The sequence below is a fragment of the Lithobates pipiens genome, unplaced genomic scaffold (assembly GCF_037356315.1).
Source record: "Lithobates pipiens isolate NorthernLeopardFrog02 unplaced genomic scaffold, aLitPip1_a1.2 Scaffold_27, whole genome shotgun sequence".
Lineage (NCBI taxonomy): Eukaryota > Metazoa > Chordata > Amphibia > Anura > Ranidae > Lithobates > Lithobates pipiens.
The window spans coordinates 167,309,861-167,331,886 of record NW_027507788.1 but is presented as its reverse complement, the minus strand read 5'-3'; the positions used below and the strand labels follow the sequence as shown (position 1 = coordinate 167,331,886).

The 22,026-nt window shown below is 42.8% G+C and overlaps 1 protein-coding gene across 2 annotated transcripts in view; it reads left to right on the top strand.

Annotated features, from left to right (window-relative positions):
- Positions 1-22,026, top strand: part of ARHGAP32 (Rho GTPase activating protein 32) — a 445,777-nt gene that overhangs the window by 140,253 nt on the left and 283,498 nt on the right. For both annotated transcript variants that reach the window (XM_077457864.1, XM_077457863.1), the window contains one exon: positions 19,855-19,917. The gene's annotated coding sequence lies outside the window, so the exon portion shown is untranslated. The remainder of the gene's footprint in view (positions 1-19,854; positions 19,918-22,026) is intronic.

Sequence of the window (22,026 nt, the reverse complement as noted above, 5' to 3'; positions counted from 1 at the left end):
CTCCTTAAAAACGCCCTAAGCTCAAAAAAAGAACATGAGCTTCTTTGGGGCAGACTACATTCTTTTCGGCCTTTTACATTGGTGACCTGTACAAAATTGCGGTAAAAGTGCTGTAAAAATGCTTCTTTGGGTCAGATTACAGGCATTTTTTTGCCTTTTACATTGGTGACCTGAACAAAATCGTGGTAAAATCGATGTAAAAACTTCCCAATTTGAAACCCTCATGTGTGAATACAGCCTAAGGCCTCATGCACACTGGATGTTTTTGCAGCCACTTCTAGGGGTATCAGGCATTTTTTTTCCTCCCTCTAAACAGTATCTTTTAGAGTTAGGAAAATAAAACCCACTGCCAGTGTGTCCAAAAGCAGCAAGGTTTTGTCAGAAAAATTGCTTGATGTTGCTAGGTGCTTTTAGTGCTAATTAATTTCAATAGGCAGAATAAATTATTATTCTAGCAAATTAAATGCATTAATGCCCAAGCTCTTGAAGCCTGTAAACCCACCTAAAAGCTTGTAAAAGCTTTAGGCTGCATTCACACCTGAGTGTTTTAAAGTTGCGCTTTTGCCACGTTTTTACCACAATTTTGTTCAGGTCACCAATGTAAAAGGCAGAAAAAGCCTACTTTCACACTGGTATCGCGGAATAAACTCTGGAGGTTTTTCTGGCGGAGTTCCGCTGAAATTGTGTTGCGTACGTATGATCACACCAAAATCTGATAGTTAAGAACGTGGTTACGTACAACACGTACGACGGGACTAGAAAAAATGAAGTTCAATAGCCAGTAGCTAATAGCCTCCGTCTCGTACTTGCTTCAGGGCATGCGTCGTTTTTGGTCTGTCGGAACAGCATACAGGCGAGTGGTTTTCCCGATAGGAATTGGTTGAGTCGGAAATATTTAAAACGTTCTATTTCTAGGTCCGTCAGAATTTTCGAAAAAAAAAGTCCAATGAGGCATACACACGATCGGAATATAGGATGAAAAGCTTCCGTCTGACTTTTTCGGACATTCCGCTTGTGTGTATGCGGCATAAGCTGTTAGAAAGCAAAGAAAAACCCAAGTTTAGGACCCTTACACATTGGCAATATCCATTCCGATCAGTAGGGTTCTGTGAACAGATTCCCTGCTGAATCAATTGAGCAGTAGAGATGTCACTTTTATGACATCTGTGTCCATTTAGGTTTGGCCTCCCAGAGCTTACCGGTTTGGTCTATGGGCTGTAGAATATAAACAGACATGCATCTATTTATATGATTGCCTCAGATCTGTCAGGTTTATGTTCAAAAAATGGAAAAGGACACAGATCTTTTCCTTTTTCTCTTTGGACCTAGGCAGACAGAGGTAATTAGATGTAAACAGGTGCCCGTCTGTTTACATTCAATTGCCCATGGACATGAACTGGGGATTTTGTTCAGATTTGCCTGAAAACCTGACAGGTGGATCTGATTAGACTGCCTACATGAAAGGCGCCTGTGATCTTTGAGATTTCATTCTTTCACAGTACAAGCAGCTAGAGAGGTGAATGAGTATTTTTGTAAAGCTCATTTACTGCTTTAGAATGTGTAAAAACTTTAATTGCGCTAGCCTAGCTACAGATGTAACAATAGGAAAATGATGCAGAAGAAGTCTAGTATTAAAGCACAATTGTAGACATGGTTTGACCAGGTTGGTGTGGAGGAACTCGAGTGGTCTGCACAGAGCCCTGACCGCAACCCTACTGATCACCGATAGGATGAATTGGAATGCAGAATGGGATACCCAGCAAGGTCATGTAGGGGTGATAGTCAGGTATTTACAGACCTTTGTCCATATAGTGTAGATTGTATTTTATTGCTGCAATCATCAGGATGTAGTTGCATGTCTATCAAACCAAATGTCACGTAGATAACATTAACCTCATAGTCAGTTGAGCCACTCAGGTTATTCCAGCAGGATTGAAAACTATAGGTGAGGATGAGGGCATTTGCCCTGTCCCGGGATGGCGGATCTAGCGCTGTCTGTATGGATGGTTTAAACCGTGAGTTATGGGCATTTGCCCTGTTCTAATATGGCCGATGCGGAACAGATGACACTTGGAGCTCAGAACTGTTTGTCATGCAGAGTATTTAAGGTGGTGAGTCAGTGCACCACCTGTGCCCCAGGACGATGTCAGGTGTGATGAAACGCACATAGGGAGGAGCGGTGTGCTGACGTCACCACGTGTACACAGGTCCCGGAAGCAACGGGCCGTTATCGAGAGCCGTCAGGCTTGATTCCATATGCTGTTTTTAAACAACCTAATTGTAAGTGCAATTTTGTTCTCTTTTAATCAAATAAATTAAGGATTTACAGTATGCAAGGATTTGTCTTTCCATGGGGACCTATTGAATGCATTTGTGTAGGAGGCTTTTCATTGGTGAGGGCGTTGGGAGCATTGGCGCACAACACAGAGACCCGAGGCGGGGTAATAAGCCACAAGCGCATCTGATCTTCCATAATAGGAGATCATTTACAGCTGGTAAAGTGTGTACAGAGGGGGAGGCACTATCCCATTTATTTTTGCACTTTTCTTGGGGTGATGTGTTTGTGTGCCACCGCGGAGGAATAAATTGATGTACCACTTATAATACATTGACTTTTGGCTTTTTTGCGTCAAGGACTAACCAGTGACTTTTTCACCAAATTGCATCATTTTATATTTTCTTTTCACAGGATTACCTATAAATTGGTATACATGTTACATAATTAAAGTATCACTTAGAGTGTTAATTACCAAATAGCGCAACTTGAATTTTAATTTTGCATGATATTGTGTATGTCTCACAAGAAGTTGCAGCATAGGTTTAGATTTACATGATTTAAATAATTTTTCTTTCAGAGAAAGCACAGTATTTTATTTTTGTTATGTCTATCAAACAGTCTGCCGTGCTTGTATTAAATTACAGCTCTGTCCTCCTACGTGAGATTTTCCTCTAATACCTTCTCTCAGATTCTTCTCATTAATTGTATTTACTGATAGAAATTCTCAGTGGTTTATAGCAGTGGTCCCCAACCTTTTTGGCACCGGGGACCGGCATTGTGGATGAAAATTGTGGCAAGGCCCGGGGGGTGGGCGCATGGGGGACGATGCGGCTTTTCGCGGCATATTTTGTCAGGAAATGGCTGGTGTTAGCACGTCATCACAACACCATGATTAATGTGGTGTCAGGATGATTGAAGTGCATCATTTTTATTATTATATTGTAATATAAAATGAAATAGTTCAACTCACCATAATGCAGAATCTGTCACTAGATGCAGCTTGTCACTTGCTACCAGCTTGCCACGTTGCCTATCACCAGATTTCCACATGCCACCAGATGCAGACTGCCACATGCCATCAGATGCAGATTGACACATGCCACAGTCACATGTCACCAGATGCAGATTGCCACGGTTCAATGCCACCAGATTGCCACGTCACCAGATGCAGATTGCCACAGTCACTTGCCACATGCCACCAGATGCAGATTGCCACATGCCATCAGATGCAGATTGACACATGCCACAGTCACATGTCACCAGATGCAGATTGCCACGGTTCAATGCCACCAGATTGCCACGTCACCAGATGCAGATTGCCACAGACACATGCCACCAGATGCAGATTGCCACAGTCACTTGCCACATGCCACCAGATGCAGATTGCCAGTCACTTGCCACATGCCACCAGATGAAGATTGCCACATTCACTTGCCACCAGATGCAGATTGCCACAGTCACTTGCCACCAGATGCAGATTGCCACAGTCACTTGCCACATGTCACCAGCCACATGCCACCAGATGCAGATTGCCACAGACACATGCCACCAGATGCAGATTGCCACAGACACATGCCACCAGATGCAGATTGCCACAGACACATGCCACCAGATGCAGATTGCCACAGTCACTTGCCACATGCCACCAGATTCAGATTGTCACAGACACATGCCACCAGATGCAGATTGCCACAGACACATGCCACCAGATGCAGATTGCCACAGACACATGCCACCAGATGCAGATTGCCACAGACACATGCCACCAGATGCAGATTGCCACAGACACATGCCACCAGATGCAGATTGTCACAGACACATGCCACCAGATGCAGATTGCCATAGACACATGCCACCAGATGCAGATTACCACAGTCACTTGCCACATGCCACCAGATTCAGATTGCCACAGACACATGCCACTAGATGCAGCATCTTAAATGCAAATTGTCACTAAGTGCAGTGCAGTGGAGTGGAGTGGAGGGTTCCACGTGAGAGAACAGAGGTGATGCGGGGCGGGCTGTGAGAGATGATGTAATCTCTCTGCTCCCCCACTTCACCTCCAACAGTATACTGGCCGGGCTGTGTGGGCGGAACAGCGGTGATGTGGGCGGGCGGTGAGAGATGATGTCATCTCTCTGCTCGTCTGCTTCACCCCCAGCAGTGTAGCGGCAGGGCTGTGTGGGCGGAAGTGCGGTGATCGCTCTGCTCACCGCCGCCGCATCCGCATCTCAGTGCACACTTCGCTGCCCGGCTGCAAACGGGCTACGGCCCGGTAGCGGGCCGCGGCCCCGGGGGTTGGAGACCCTTGGTTTATAGAACAAACCCAGAGCCTTGGGTAGAATAGGTGCAGGAGCTCCCCCTTTCCCCGCTGTCAACTCTTGTCTCTACCCCCTACCCATCTCCAAGCACTGTTTCTTGGTTCCCTCCGATACCCACTTCTCAGTACTGCCCTTTTAGAGAATACAGCCGCAAGTATCATTTTGTGGTGTTAAGTAATTTATATGGAAGTTGTTAATGATATCAAGAAAAGCAGTAAAATAGATCCCCTGCAGGCAGCAGCAATAGATTTTCCCCCAGCAACAATGGAGCCCTGAAAAAAGAAAACAGATCTCCCAACAGCCATCATCAAAAGGCCCCTCCCAACAACAGATTCCTTCCAACAACATTTGACCCCCCAGAAACATGTGTCCCCCCCCCCCAGCAAACCAGCAACAATAGGCCACCATGCAAAAATAAATCCCCTCCAGCAACAATAGATCCATCAGCAGCCAGCATCAATAGACTGCCCAACACCTGTTGCCATTACATTCAGTGCTGGAGGTGCCGAAAACTGCGTACCCCCGTGTTCCTGCTGGAAAAGAAAACCCAGAACAAACCCATCAAGTTATATCTTTCCTCTTCCAGATACTAATATTTCAGTGTTTTGTATTCTGCAGTGTGATATGGAAACACTTTATGATGTTTCTTTCCAAGAAGCAGTGCACTCTGGGTATATAATACAGAATTGCACTGACCCAGTACTCTCCCTTTCAGCACCTCTTTAACAATTTAACATGTACATAAAAGCTTTTTAGAACTGCAGTCCAAAAAGCATATTTCTAAATGTCATGATGCATATAGAGAAATTTGTCATTCATGCTTTCTACCTAGCTGTTTGCTCCAGTTGTGAGTTTGAAGGTCAAGACTAGGATGTGCACATTGATTGATGCATCAGGACTACAGAACTCAGCTATAACAATTGGAGCGAAGGAAGGTGGGGGCGCTCTCTGCACCACCAATTAAAATGAGCTGCTAGTCTTCTGGACCAGCTTAAAAATAGAAGACACACGTCTGATTGGTGACTGTAGACCAGGAGTGGACAACTCTCTCGGTATGGGGGGCCTTAAGTGCAGCCCCCCCCCCCCCCCCGACATCACCAAAAGGCCATACATAAAATGTAATGAATATTAATTTAGCACCAGGGCTGTAAACAGGTAACACAGACAGTGCTGGTAGGGTAATCTCTCCTGCCAAGCTATTGTCTTCTCCTGGTGCGGGGGGGGGCTGTCCCCGCCAGGAGAAGACAGTGTAGCAGCCGCGAGTGATAATCAGAAGAATCCAGCAGGCTGCTTGTACCTAAGTTGATTGATCGATCAGCTTGAGACAATCAGCCTGCCCATTATTGGATCAAATCTTGGCCAGTTGCTACTGAACTGGCGGAGATTCAAACCGTGTATGGCTGGTGTAAGAGTTGATTTTTGCATTTAACAGATCTGATGAAGGGTGAGATTATTGTAAATCTGTTAATGTAACGGCTGTTTTGTTTCATGGGTTTCTGAGGTTTGTCTTTGTAGAGGTCTGAGGAGTCTCTAAGAACCATCATGTTCTATAATTCTGCTTGTTGTATTCGGCTCTGTGATTCTTCCTCATAAGTTAAATAATTACTGTCTCTGCATTCCTCAGACGTAATAAGTGTTTACTGAATGTCAGCTGAGCTCAGAAGAATGGGCTTGGAACTAAGCTATTAATCGAAGTCATCCTGTCTACATCGCCAACCTTAGACAGCAGGTATCCAGAAACCCAGTCAGAGCTGATAGAAGAATAACCATATGTGCTATTTGTATTTATTTCTATTTAGTAATTTAAATATCACTAAATGGAGATTGAATAAAGCTAGGTTCAATGTGTATTGTGTGTAGGGCAGCCCAATAACCTGGATCTCTGTAATTTGGAGGGATTTACTCTCGCCTCCTGATGTGGCTATGGGACAGGTAGTAAAGAGAAATCTCCATTATGGCACACAGATGGCCAAAAGATGGGAAAAAAAAGTCTGGGCTTTGGTTTTAATATAAATTAACTTTTACATTGCCTATCTAGTCTGACTGATGGTCAGCTCAGCGGCCAACTTCAGGAGCTCACATGGCAAGCTGGCAATGCTGCTTATTGTAATGAAGTTGATTAGCGTTGTCAGCCTGCAACAGGAAGTGTTGTTACGGACAATAAAGGAAAGAATATCACACATTTTGGATTGCCACTAGCACAAGAATGGATGGGAAATATTCCAGTAGCTCTGTTGACCCTGATAACAACCAGGGATTCCCTCACTTGGGAGAGATTTTCTCTTAGTGAAGGGAAATCTCCCCAATCAAACACAGATGGCAAAAAAAATTAAAAATGTTACCCCAACATTTCATACCATTAACTTGTGTTAAAAGTATCTTATTCTCTTTGTATTGCTTCCTTTGTGTGAAATATCTGGTGATCCTGCCCGTCCCCCTGCTTTTCTATTTCAAACTGACCACAGTAGGCATGGGAGCACATCTATCCCAGCGTGGTCAGTTTTTTGGTTGTGCTGGGAGCACAGTCTGATTATCCTCCAATGGCCAAAACTTGTGCTGACACAACCCCTTGCACAGCTGTTCACTGGGAAGATCAGTGTACTGCTCTCTGTCTCCCCTTAACACACCCTCCTACAGCATACGCAAGCTTTTGTTTCAATTCTATTTGAAATGGAATGTGTTGTTTTCCAAGGTGAGGGTTCACATTTACATAAAGATGAACTGTACCTAAATTATTCTTCAATGTACAGTGCCTTAAAAAAGTATTCATTCCACTTGAAATTTTCGACATTCTGTCATGTTACAACCAAAAACATAAATTTATTTTATTGGGATTTTATGTGATAGACCAACACAAAGTGGCACATAATTGCGAAGTGGAAGGAAAATGATAAATGGTTTTCGATTTTTTTTTTATTTTATTGTTTTTTTACAAATAAATATCTGAAAAGTGTGGTGTGCTTTTGTATTGAGCCGCCTTTACTCTGATACCCCTGAGGCTCGGTTCACACAGGGGGCGATGCGACCTGCCGCGACCTCAGCGGCGACTTGCAAATGACTTTTGTATAGAAGTCAATGCAAGTCGCCCCGAGGTCGCCCAAAAGTAGTACAGGAACCTTTTTTCTAAGTCGGAGGGACTCGAGTCGCTCCTCTTAGAATGGTTCCGTAGTACAGAACGGGGGCGACTTGTCAGGTCGCGGCACGGCAAGTCGTGTCGCCTCGTGTCGCCCCCTGTGTGAACCGAGCCTAACTAAAATCTAGTGAAACCAATTGCCTTCAGAAGTCACTTAATTTGTAAATAGAGTCTACTTATGTGTAATTGAATCTCCTTATAAAAACAGCTCTTCTGTGAAGCCCTCAGAGGTTTGCTAGAGAACCTTAGTGAACAAACAGCATCATAAAGGCCAGGGAACACACCAGACAGGTCAGGGATAACGTTGTGGAAAATTTTAAAGCAGGGTTATGTTATAATAAAAATATCTCAAGCTTTGAACATGTAACAGAGCACTGTTCAATCCATCATCCAAAAATGGAAAGAGTATGTCACAACTGCAAACCTACCAAGACGGCAAGGAGAACATTAATCAGTGAGGCAGCCAAGAGCTCCATGGTAACTCTGGAGGAGCTGCAGAGATCCACAGCTCAGGTGGGAGAATCTGTCCACAGGACAACTATTAGTCGTGCACTCCACAAATCTGGCCTTCATGGAAGAGTGGCGAGAATAAAGCCATTGTTGAAAGAAAGCCATAAGAAGTCCTGTTTGCAGTTTGGGAGAAGCCATGTGGGGGACACAGCAAACATGGAAGAAGGTTCTCTGGTCAGATGAGACAAAAATTTTACTTTTTTGCCTAAAAGCAAAATGCTATGTATGGCAGAAAACTAACACTGCACATCACACTGAGCACACCATGAAACATGGTGGTGGCAGCATCATGTTGTGAGGATGCTTTTCTTCAGCAGGGATAGGGAACCTGGTCAGAGTTGATAGGAAATTTGATGGAGCCAAATACACGGCAATCTTAGAAGAAAATGTATTAGAAAATGTTAGTCTGCAAAATGGGTTAGAGATGAAACTGGCCTCGAGTACCATCAAGGGCCAAGTCTCGACATTATCAGTTCTGTTTCAACGTCCACTTGTTTCGCATTCTTTGGTCCAAAGCTTTATACAAGGGGTAACGCACCTTAATCCTCCAGTTAGGGCGCCTCTGAACCCCTGGGATTTGAATTTGGTTCTGTCAGCTTTACAGAAGCAGCCTTTTGAACCGATACATCAAATTCCCTTAGTTCTGTTCACAAGGAAATTCATTTTTCTGGTGGCCATTTCTTCTGCCAGAAGAGTATTAAAATTCTCTTGTAAAGAACCGTATGTGATAATGCACTAGGATAGAGTGGTGTTACGCCCTCATCCTAGTTTTCTACTGAAGGTTTTCATCTAAACCAAGATATTGTTCTGCCTTCCTTTTTTCCAAATCCCTGCTCTATGGAAGAGAAGTCACAACATTCTTTGGATGTAGCGAGAGCAATCAAAGCCTATCTAAAAGCGACTGTTCAGGTTTGCAAAACAGATGTTTTGTTCGTATTGCCAGAGGGTCCCAAGACCCCTTTCACACCACACCGCACCTTGCATCGGCGGTAAAACGCCGCTATTTTTACCGCCGGATTTGCGGCGCATTTTGGCCGCTAGCGGGGCGCTTTTACCCCCGCTACCGGCCGTGAAAGGGTTAAAACCGCCGGCAATACGCCGCAATAGCGGCGTTTTGCCGTCGGCATTACAGCGCTGCCCCATTGATTTCAATGGGCAGTAGCGGTGGAGGAGCGGTAAACACACCGCTCCTTCACCGCTCCAAAGAAGCTGCTGGCAGGACTTTTTTCTGACGTCCTGCCAGCGCACCGCTGTATTGTGAAAGCCCTCGGGGCTTTCACACTACACACAATGGTGCAGTTTCTTTAGGGCGTTTTGCAGGCGCTATTTCTAACGATATAGCGCCTGCAAAACGCCCTGGTGTGAAATGGGTCTAAGAGAGGACAGGCAGCGTCAAAATCTACCATTGCTAAATGGATTAGACAAGTAATTGTTCAAGCTTATGGTTTGAAGCAAAAGATTCCGCCTTTTCAGATCAAGGCGCACTCCACTAGGGCTATTAGTGCTTCATGGGCGGTGCATCACCAGGCCTCCATGGCTCAAATCTGCAAGGCCGCAACCTAGTCATCAGTCCATACATTCACCAAATTTTATCAGGTGGATTTGAGAAGGCATGAGGACATAGCCTTTGGGCGTAGTGTGCTGCAGGCAGCGGTACAGGGTCCTCAGGTCTGATTACACCCTATGTTGTGTGGTTCCCCTCCCTTGAGATAGCATTGCTCTGGGACTACCCATCAGTAATTACTGAGTCTCTGTGTCCCGTGATGTACGAGAAAGAAAATAGGATTTTTATAACCGCTTACCTGTAAAATCCTTTTCTTTTGTGGTACATCACGGGACACAGGGGTCCCTCCCCTCTTCTAATACACTTATATTGCTTTGCTACAAAACTGAGGTACCTCCAGTAGGGGGGTGGGGGGGGGTTGAACTTCCTGTCTAGGGTATGCCAGTGTCCAATCACCTAGTGATACCCTATAACCCATCAGTAATTACTGAGTCTCTGTGTCCCGTGATGTACCTCAAAAGAAAAGGATTTTACAGGTAAGCTGTTATAAAAATCCTATTTTTTGTAGACTGCTGTAAAACTAAAAAAAGTATAAAAATACATACAAAATAGAAACAAAGGGGTTTATTTAGTAAAGGCAAATCCACTTTCCACTGCAAGTGCACTTGAAAGTGCACTTAGAAGTAAAGTCACTGTAGATCCGAGGGGGATAGGCAAGGAAAATAATAAAAAAAAAAACATTTTAGCATCCACATGATTGGATGATATAATCAGTAGTGCTTCCCCTCATTTCAGATCTACCCCTTAGATTTAGAGCGACTGCACTTCCAAATTCACTTGCAGTGCAAAGTGGATTTGCTTTTCGTAAATAACCCCCAAAGCATGAACCTAGTAGTATGAAAGAGGCTTCCCACAACCTTGACTGATCCAAGGATCTTCTCTGAGGTACACACAGCAGTCCGAGAACATGCTTTTCATGGAAAGCTGACAGTTGACTGGTACATATTCTATATTGCTCTCTCAAAATAAGCAATACCTGTATAGTGTTCTGAAGTGAAGAACAACATTAATCTATGTATTTGGAAAAGTTTGTTCCTTCATCATCAGAATAGTATAAATGTAAATGTCTTTTGACCATTCCTGTTCTTTTTTCAATATGTACATATGCTCTGGAAGATGAAAAGAAGAGATTGTAAGAGAAGGTTCATTATCTTCTTGCTATGTATGTGTGTACAATACAACAAAAGCAGTACTCTCTCTTAAAATATAACTAAAGGCAAAACTTTGTTTTAACATTTGGATAGAGGGATGTGGTGTTAGAACCCCATGTAAGGTTTTTACTGCTGTCTGTATCCCCGTCAGGGACATTCACTGTCTCTAATTCAATGTCACCACAGGAATAAAAGTGAGGGTAAATCCAAAAATATGAGTTGCCATCATAAAAGAAATAGGTTCCCATGACAACTGTGTAAGACTAGATTTCCCTCACATTGGGAAGATATCCTCTTACTTCCCGTTATGTCTAAAAGACAGGAAGTTAAAGAAATTATCCTTAATTAGAAAAGAATGGATAAAGAATTCTGACAGCAGTTTAAAAGCTGTACTCCAAAGTCAGCACATCCTTGCAGTCGTGCAAGTGTTTATGGGGCCTTAAAGCGGGCCTTCACTTAAAAGTGAAAGTACCTCTAATCAACCTCTCCAATTCCCCCCTGCCTCCCTGTCTGCAACCTTTTGGAACGTGTCACACATCCCAGGAGAATGCCGAACCAATTTGGTCGCACAGTGCGATTTCACCCATGCACAGTGAGGAGCTGGCTGTGAAACTGCATAAAGTCACAGCCAAGATAACAAAGCCAGGGATCCGAAGACCAGTAAAGAACTGGACTTGGTGAAAACACGATTGACTCCTGGGCTGGTGAGTGTCTGTTTCTTAAAAGTCAGAAACTACTGACTTAAATTTCTAAAAAAAAATTACTGTTGTTCCTCCATAAAGTTTATTAGAAGCTGGCCATAGATGGGTCAGTTGTTTTTCTGTCAGTCAGCAGGTTGAAGGAAAAAACTGACCTGACTCGCCCCATCAACACATTTTATGTGGATAAATTCTTCCCACTGTGTCATTGTATTCCAAGCGCAAGGAGAGCCCCCTGCCATCAGAATACAGAGATCAGCACGACAGCCTATTACCTGTGGTGCTGATCGAGCGATAATACAGTATACTGATGGGGCAGTTGAACAGAAGTTGATCGGTAGATTAGCCACACATGGATTAAAATTTGGCCAGTCCCTGATGAATTTCGATCCATGTATAGACAGCTTTAGTCTTTAATCCTTGCCTACTCAAACAAGTCTGCTTTAAATAGATGAGTATACAGACTATGATTGGCTTTTATCAAACATATGCTTTTTCTGGTGGCCATAAGGTTGCTGGGGGTTCCTGGAGCAATGATAAATTTCCATCTTATCGACAAGGAACCCCTGATCTTTTCAGCGGTCTGTACAGTTGGATTTTTCCCATTGGTCACTAATGTAGGGTGCATTGCCAGTGATCACCACACTAATGTACCGTTTGCTGTAGATTTAGTAATTATTAGTAGGGGTTTCCTGTGACTGGAAAATGTATTTATTGTTCCTTTTGTGTTAAGAAGTTTGAGGAGGGCTGTCATAAAGGTTTGTGTCGTTTTGGGCCTTTGCATTAAATTTTTTGAAGCGTGCATAATGCCAAGTCTGCAAGTTTTTGTTTAGTTTATATGGGTGGTGTGGATGACCATTAACACATGCATTCAGATACAAAAAACAGCACTCAGGAGCAACACCCATCCACATGAGCCCCCAAGGTCCATCCATATGTTGGACTCTGTCTATGTGTCTGTCTCTGCATTCTCTTGATGTTATCAGATCAGTGGTGTCAGCTTCCCAGTATTCAGTATATACATTTGTGCACAATAATAGAGGCCCATTAAAAATTCTACAGGTCTCATACCGGTAAGGAACACCCAATCAGCGTAATGAGCTGTATTACACTGTCATCTACATGATGAAAATCTGGGGGCCTGAGTGTAATTGTATTTGTGCTGCAGTATTCCAGTGATAAAGTGATTGTAAGCAGAATGAGTTGCTATTATTCTGTCTTGTCCTCTTCATCCTGAAATGTCAGCTCTGGTAAATGAGGCTGAGTACAGCCACCAGGCCAGAATATCCCTGGAGATACACCGCAGAGAGGTGACATTTCCTGATCTAATGATGTGACATTGGGGGACTGATCACACAGGGACCAGAGAGGATGGCACAGCATGTCATGAGAGCAGAGGACCAGAACCGATGCAAGAATACTGGGAAATTTAGCAGAGTTACTCTGGATTGATCTCTGATTCTCTGTTTCATGTCTCTAAAGTGTGTTATCTGTTGCCGTGGGTAACATAGACACTTCTATATGAAGGCTGACAATGGTAGGTTTAGGGGCTGTACGTTGGTGCTTTGTGAGCAGAGAACGCTGCAGGGGCTGGTTACGTTCATCTGGGCTCTGTGTATGATTTGTGGCATGCTCCGTCTGACCGAATATTAGCGAAATATTATACGCATGATGGTTTCTCAGGATTGTAATGTGCCCTGAGTTGGATAACGCTTTCCTCCTGTCCTCACAGTTCATTGTATTGTGAACATTCCTGATCCAAAATAATAAAAGTGCTGTGAAATATCTCTGCCTTCCTATATCCTTCCATCTACCCTAAATGTCCATGACGGATGCCAACTCCGCTTATTATTTATGTACAAAGCTACAAAATGTGCAGATTTACATTGCATCCATAGTTGTATTATATTCTTTTATCTTTTTTTCCAAAAGCAGATGTGAATTGAGATAGGGTCATCATCTGTGCTGGCCAGTTTGTCTTCCTGGACATTAGAGCAGGGGTGACCTTCTGAGCATGAGAAAAGATGGTGAGGTGAACGATGAAAGAGTAATCCCAATATGTAGACAGGATGCTGAGTTCTACACATTAATACACTCCATTACATCACAGCCGGGCCTCTGGCAAGAGCCGATTGGGAGAGAACAGGAGGCTGGGAACTACTAAGATGGACTCTGGCCAGCAGCAAAAAGATTTCCCTTCATCCTCCCTTCTGCTCTACAGATGGGCTCATTGTCTACATCCAAATTTTACTCTCTAGGGAAGAGATCCGCTGACTACAAAAAATTTATTTTGTCCATCTTCATTTTATTTTCGAAAAAAGAAAAAACGGTTCAAGTTTACTGAAACCCGAAGCATTCCAGTCTCTCTGGAAATTCCATGGTGAAAATGTATCATGATATAAAATATAACAGGAGGAAATGAGGCCCTGGTGACAGGTTCCCTTTATGAATGTTCCCTCCAAGAGCTGCCGATTAGTGCGAGACATTTGCAGTTAGTGTAGCAACCCAGAAATATTGCCGCCTGATGGACGATGAACAGAATCTGTGGGTAAAACTTGGCGATTTTGCCAATCCTGTCTTCTTGCCCCTTGTATACACAGCCACCCGAAATGTCTTCTTTACAGTAACTGCTGCTGACAACAATATGATAGATCAGCAGCGAAGTGACAAATGAGCCTTTGTTAATAGGTAATATTCAAGCAAACATGTATTAAGGGTTATTTATCTCTCCTCCGGGCACACATACTGTCAGAATCTTTTTATTTAAAGCAGATCTGTGGAGCTCAAGATGTGAATAGATCCAAAGGAGGAACATTGTCTGGAAGATACCTCTGTCCCGCTCCATGTCCCGCTCCATGTCCCGCTCCATGTCCCGCTCCATGTCCCGCTTTGTACGTCTCACTAATGGCTCTCACACTACAGCAGCACAATTGTTATATTTGATTTATTAAACTTAGATCATTGAAGAATGTGGCTGTTTCCACTAATAACCTAGAAGACTTTAATTGTTATATTCTAACCTACTTTGGAAATGGGACCAACAGCTCCTCTTTTTTATTTTTTTTATTGAATCTTTAATGAATTACCCAGAATCGATCTATATCCATGACTGTTTTGCTCATATTCAGCATAATTTTGTTTGCCTGATGTTAAAGGTGAACCTCAATATTATACTGCAGCGTAACCAGATATTAATAAAAGGTATGAATGTGGCCAACCTCTGTAATGTTCATCCCAGTAGCAGGCTTCACCCTACTTGCACTTTCATGTGCTTGCTGGTAGGGATGCACCGATACCATTTTTTTTTTTTTTACAATTAGTACAAGTACAGATACTTTTTTTTTTAGTACTCGCCGATACCAATTACCGATGCCTACCGCAACAGTTTTGTTTTTGTCAGCAATGGTACAAAGCATTGAAAAGTTTACAAATTAAATAGATTTTTTTTTAATTTAGTACTTTTTCAATGTGAAATGTGTAAATATATATGTTTAAAAAAATTCGCTAACAAAACAAACAAAAAATGTATTGTTTATCCTTTATAAAATAGATGTGAAAAAAAACAAGAACATAATAATTAAATGGAGGAGAATGTGGAGGTAATTAAGGCTGATTAGAGTAAATTAAGGGTTATTAAGGGGTTAAACAGAGGAACATTTGTTCATTCCTTACACACCTGTACGTCATTCTCCTACAAGTGGTTGTATCGGGGTGATGCCTGCACCAGCTGTACCATTTTTTAAGCCGATGGTTGGCTTTCTTATGATCAGAATCTTGCTGGACTCTCCTGTCCCACCGGGAGGCCTGAGTGACAAGCCAACGGGTCCACCGGCTGGCGGGAGAGCTGAACAAAGCCAGAGTGGGCTTTGATCGAGTCTCGAATCTAGAAACCCTGGGGCCCTTAAAGGCATCGGATTTAAAAAAAAATCAGTATTCAAAACATAAATGCTTTTAAGTGCAAAGGAGGGATTTGGGGTCTTATAGACCCCCCAGATACCTCCAAAAAATACCTGACATGTAGAGCTACACAATTAGTCATTAAAAATTCATGATCTCGATTCAACCCCCCATCGCGATCTTAATCCAGCATTTCCACGATTCATATAACTAGTAAAGAGCAGTTCTGTTCACAGCTGTCAAAAAAAAAGCAGCAGGCAATGTTTAACAACAACATTGACTTAAATAGAGATAAAAAGAAAAATTGTATCCTTCTGTTCTTTTAGAGATCAAAGGGATGAACTTTGGTCCGCAAATGAAGTCAGTTTAACCACTCAGTCCCGGTTCACACATATGCAATACAGGAACCAGCCTGATTCCAGTGCGGGTTCCCGCATCGCATGTCATTCGCCGGTGGTTCACACTGACCTCTGCGAACCTCTGCGGGTGTCAATGTAAAGGTATTGTCACCCCCAGATCAGTTCGCAGATTGCAGTGGGAACTGTTAAATGGTGCAGGGTTCTGATTGCATAGGTGTGAACACCCATGCAATCCAATTCCAGTGTGAACCAAAAAAAGGGTCCTGCACCCTTTTTTAGCGCAAATGCGATGCGATTTCAGCCATACAGTTTGTATGGTTGAATTTGCATCGTACAGACAAATCACTTGGGATCTGCACAGCAGTGCGGTGCGAATCACATGCGATGTCTGTCATCGCACAAGTGTGAACCCAGCCTTAAAGACTAAGCTTTTTTCTGACGCTTGTTGCTTACAAGTTACGATTGATATTTTTTGCTAGAAAATTATTTAGAACCCCCAAAGATTATAGATATATTTTTTAGCAAAGACCCTAGAGCGGTGATGGCGAACCTTGGCACCCCAGATGTTTTGGAACTACATTTCGCATGATGCTCATGCACTCTGCAGTGTAGTTGAGCATCATGGGAAATGTAGTTCTAAAACATCTGGGGTGCCAAGGTTCGCCATAACTGCCCTAGAGAATAAAATGGCGGTCGATTAAATATTTTATACCACACAGTATTTGCGCAGTGGTCTTTCGAATACAATTTTTTGTGAAAAAAATACACTTCAATGAATTAAAAAAAAAAAAAAAAAAATTAAACAATAAAGTTAGCTGAATTTTTTTGTTTAATGTGAAAGATGATGTTACGCTGAGAAGCGGAATCTTCATTCTAAGCAAAAAAAATTTATTCTCATTTTATCCAGACTCATACAGCTCTACTGACACGTGACTATTACTGTCACAAGGGATGTTTACATTCCTTGTGACAGCAATAAGGTGATCAAAAAAATAAATTAAAGGGACAGTGTAGAAAGAAAAAGAAATGTTTTAAAGCACCCCATTTCTTCGTGCTCACGTGCCAAAGTGAACGCATACGTAAGTCGCGCTCATAAATGTAAATGGTGTTCAAATCACACATGTGAGGTATCACCGCGATCATTAGAGTGAGAGCAATAATTCTAACACAAGACTTCCTCTAACTCTAAACGGGTAATCACTTATAGAGATTTTTATGCACCATAGTTTGTTGGCACTCCACGAGTGTGAGCAATTTCAAAGCATAACATGTTGGGTATCTATTTACTCGATGTAACATCATTTTTTACATTATACCAAAAATTGGGCTAATTTTACTGTTTAGTTTTTTTTTTTTTAGTTCATGAAAGGGTATTTTTTCCAAATAAATTCAGTTTGAAAGACCGCTGTACAAATAAAGTGTGACATGAAATATTGCAACGACCGCCATTTTATTCTCTGGGGGTCTCTGCTAAAAAATATAATGTTTGGGGTTCTAAGTAATTTTCTAGCAAAAAAAACACTGATTTTAACTTGTAAGCAACAAGTGTCAGAAAAATGCCTGGCCTTCAAGTGGTTAATATAACTTCCTTTCTATTTACTAATGCTAGCAGCATAAGGATTATATATAGCCAGTGTTGATTAACCGCTTCCTGACTGCCTCATGCAGATATACTGCAGTAGAAGGGCACGTACAGGCAGAATCACGTGTCCTTTAAGAGGCGGCTTGCGGGCACGCACGCGCGCGCCGGGAGCTCCGTGAGCACGATCGCAGGTCCCACAGACTCGATGTCCGTGGGGACACCCACGATCGTCTCACGGAGAGGAAGAACAGGGAAATGCTAATGTTAACAAGCATCTCCCCGTTCTGCCTAATGACACTGATCACCACTGCCTGTGATTGGGAGCAGTGATTAGTGTTGTGTCACGTCACACACAGCCCCCCCCCCCCCCCCCGTTAGCGCCACCTAGAGGTTAACCCATTCACTGCCAGTCACATTTGCACAGTAATCAATGCATTTTTAATTGCACTGATTGCTGTATAAATGTGAATGGTCCCAAAATTGCGCCAAAAGTGTCCGATGTGTCCACCATAATGTCGTAGTCCTGATAATAATCACTGATTGCCGCCATTACTAGTAAAAAAAATAATAATAATAAAAAGGCCATAAAACTATTCCCTATTTTGTAGACGCTATATCTTTTTCGCAAACCAATCACTTATTGCGATTTTTTTTGTTTGTTTTTTTTAACCAAAAATATGTAGAAGAATACGTATCGGCCTAAACTGAGGAAAACATTTTTTATTTTATATATTTTTTGGGGATATTTATTAGAGCAAAATGTAAAAAATAATGCGTTTTTTTTTCAAAATTGTCGCTATTTTTTGTTTATAGTGCAAAAAAGAAAAATTGCAGAGGTGATCAAATACCAACAAAAGAAAGCTCTATTTGTGGGGAAAAAAGGATGTCAATTTTGTTTGGGAGCCACATCGCACGACCACGCAATTGTCAGTTAAATCGACGCAGTGCCGAATTGCAAAAAGTGCTCTGGTCTTTGGCCAGCCAAATGGTCTGGGGCTTAAGTGGTTAAGAGAGTGAAGTTCTGCTTTAATCTGAACTATCTTGAAGTTTGTAAATTTACTTTGTGAAGATCTCCCACATCTACTACACACAATTTGTATTCTGTAACACATACTCATTATGCCATATGAGTATACACTACTGTGTCACACATTTCACAGAGCTTGCCTTCTTAAGGCTAAATTCCAGGAAATCCGATATTTTGTAAAACATGCTTGATAACTAGGTGCCAATGAGGTGCATGCCACTTTGTGGACTTATCGCTTCAATTTACACTTGTATTCTTACTGAGTGCTGGGAACATAGCTGTCGCTATAGATCTTTCTATAGGTATACCTTCTGGTCTGAGCTCCAGCTGCTGCAGAGTTGCATGCAGCTACTTTGTTCTTCTCCCTCCTGTCCAGTCACAGAGCTCTTATTATTAAGTGATCTCAAAAATACGCAAGCTTCAAGGAATGAACAGCAGAGGGGATTGGGGGGCAGGGCTGCTGTATATGAGAGAAGTATCTCTCCTGTCAGAGTCCTGGGAGTGTATTTATAGTTGTTCTCCCAGAGCACCATAAAACTGTCAGATGCAAATCAAAGTGTCTGAGTTCCTGTAGCTTTAACTACAGAGGTGCTGAGAGGAGGAGTTTCAGAAGGTGAAGTCAGTACAGGAATCGCAGCTTTCAGGCAGCAAGGTACCATGGGATATGTAATCCTTAGTAATTGAAAGTAAACAGCAGACAAGGAGCTGCAGCTCATGCAGGGAATCCAGGAAGTAGACACGCAGAACTTATTGGATTGTCAAAAATAACTATTGCTTGTATTGCTATTACAGTGCTTATATAATAACATAAGTATATGCTGTGACTATAAATCTCCTTAAAGGGTTACTATCCAGCATGAGCATCCATTGTTTGGGCCTATGCTGAAGTAATGAACCTTTTAATCGCTTGCTGACATTTCTCAGAGACTCCAGTGGTGTTCCTGGCTCTGCTCAATCCACTACAATGTTCATACATAGGAGGGGGGGGGGGGGCTTTTCAGGACTGTCAAAACGTTTTTTTGTTTTTTTTTCCTCCCATGTTTATGAATTAAATAAACAAGTAGCTTGATATGGGGGTTCTTGGCAGGGAGGGGTAGAGCCCAGAGCGCCGGTGAGGGACCTGAGCAAACAAGAATTAGGCCTGCTTTGTGCAAAACCCTTGCATAGAGCAGGTAAGTATAACATGTTTGTTATTCGCTTTAAGCTTTGTCTCAATGTAGATAAAGGTGCCATGAGCTGTTCAGCTACCTCAGCTGTATATTGCATTGTATGAATGGAATGCTAGTGTCAGTATCTGATCAATCTGTCTCCTCTTTTTTTTTTTTTCCCTCCAGATCTGAAAAATTTGGCAGTGATGAAATAATCACCTTCCAGCCAGTTGAAATCCCTTGTCTGTGGTAAGTCATTAATGTAACATTTGATCAGGAGTGCCTCTGTCATATCATATGTTCCTGTGAGTTTAATATCTCATTCAGCGTGATCCAGTTATTCTACATACTGTATATACTCGTGTATAGGCCGACCCGTTATAACCAAGCCTCAACTCCTCCTCGTCTGTGATAGACGGAAAACTGATATAATGCTGGGAAACTGTATCAGTGTTCCGTCTATCATGGATGAGTAGGAGGTGGAGCTTTGTTACAATGGACAGCCGCCGAACAGACTGCATGACACAGCGGGAGACACCTGCTGTTTTAGTTCTCAAAAGTACAGCTGCAGATGGGCACAGTGAGACTGCACCCTCACTAGAGTATAAGCCGGGGGGGGGGAAGGTTTCAGCCTAAAAAATGTGCTGAAAAACTCAGCTTATACTTGAGTATATATGGTAGTCTCTGGGAGCAGTTCTTCTATTTTCCCTGAAATCTTAAAGCGGGAGTCCACCGGGACTCCGCTTTTTTTTTTTTTTTTTAAAAGCCAGCAGCTACAAATGCTGCAGCTGCTGACTTTTAAAATAGCGACACTTACCTGTCCAGCGCGCCCGCTATGTCGGCACCTGAAGCCGATCTCTAGATCGTCTGTAAGGTGCTGCCGCCGCCATCTTGGGTATGGGAATCAGGAAATGGAGCCTTTTGGCTTCATTTCCCGGTTCCCTACTGCGCATGCGCGAATTGCGCTGCGCAATAAGGACGGTCCCCACTGCCTCTGGGATCTGTGTGTTTCCCAGCAGGCAGCGGGGCACTTGCGGAAAGGGGCGGGCACTTGCACTATCCCGGAAGTGGGTGCAGAATACCTGTACTGTACAGGTATCTGCACCCCCCTCCCCCCTGAAAGGTGCCAATTGTGGCGCCGGAGGGGGGGAGGGTTCCGATGAGCGGAGGTCCACTTTAGGGTGGACCTCCGCTTTAACAGACAGTCTGCATTTTTGCCTTGATCCCTACAAAATATTGTGTCTGGCTGACCTCCATCTATACTTTGTAAGCAAGGTGTATCTAACATATTTTATGTCCGGGATACTGCTTGTATGCTGATATTCCTACAGCAGAACAAATCCCATAGGCCGGGTAACAATCATGACTACAAGAATTACAGCTGATGCCTTCAGTGGCTGTCTATGTTCCATGACCTCCACCTCCCAGTAGACCTCCAAATCCAGCATGATTGTGTCCACAAATATTATTGTCTAGGAGAATTCTCTATTCATTCCTTCTGCAAGTGCTATCGAGAAGGCAGACTAGAAGTGGAGTCCGAACAAGAGGTGAAGACTTTCTGTATTGCAATTTTTAATTTGCAACATTCAAACAAATTACATTTTATGGGATGTTATAAAAATGATAATTTAGCAAATTATTTTCTTCTGGCTGCTCGGTTCGTTCTCAGTCTCTGGTGGTGTGCGGAGGCAGCGGACTCAGAGGAGATGTTAGGAAGGGGAATGATTTATTTCACCACTGACCTAGAAAAAAGAAGAAATTAACTCTGTCACTCTCTCACTTCTGCTTCATGGCTGACAATTCTACTAGACCCTCATAATCTACCTCATTATCAACACTGCCTAAAGAAATTTGGGTGCTTTAAAATGCAACTTCAGCCAAGCGGATGCATGCATGGTTACATAAATGGATTTAAATTGTTTTAACTGCTACAATATTGGTGATTCTGTTAAGCCTGTCAGGTGATTCACACAGCACAAGCAAGACGGTTGCATCACTTCTCACTAGTGCAGCTTCCTGTGCCTCATCCCAGCATGCCCATTGTGGTAGAAATGAGGATTACTATACTGGTAAGGCCCTCCTGTCTAGTAACCCTACCCCCTCCAGCTCTTCTGAAATAAAAGAGGATTTGCAATGGGTTATTTTTGACAATTGGAGTTCCAGATTATTCTGCTTGTGAAATGAAGATCTTGCAATTTTGCTGTTTTTGTCCCATGTTAAATATAGCTACACGAAAGCTGTGTTGCTACATCTCTTTACTTTGTTGAGTGCTGACTGGTAAATAACGGAAATGTTTTAAAGCCGTATTAACCCCAAAAACAAGCATTTATTATCTCAAAAGGAAAAAAAAATGCTGTA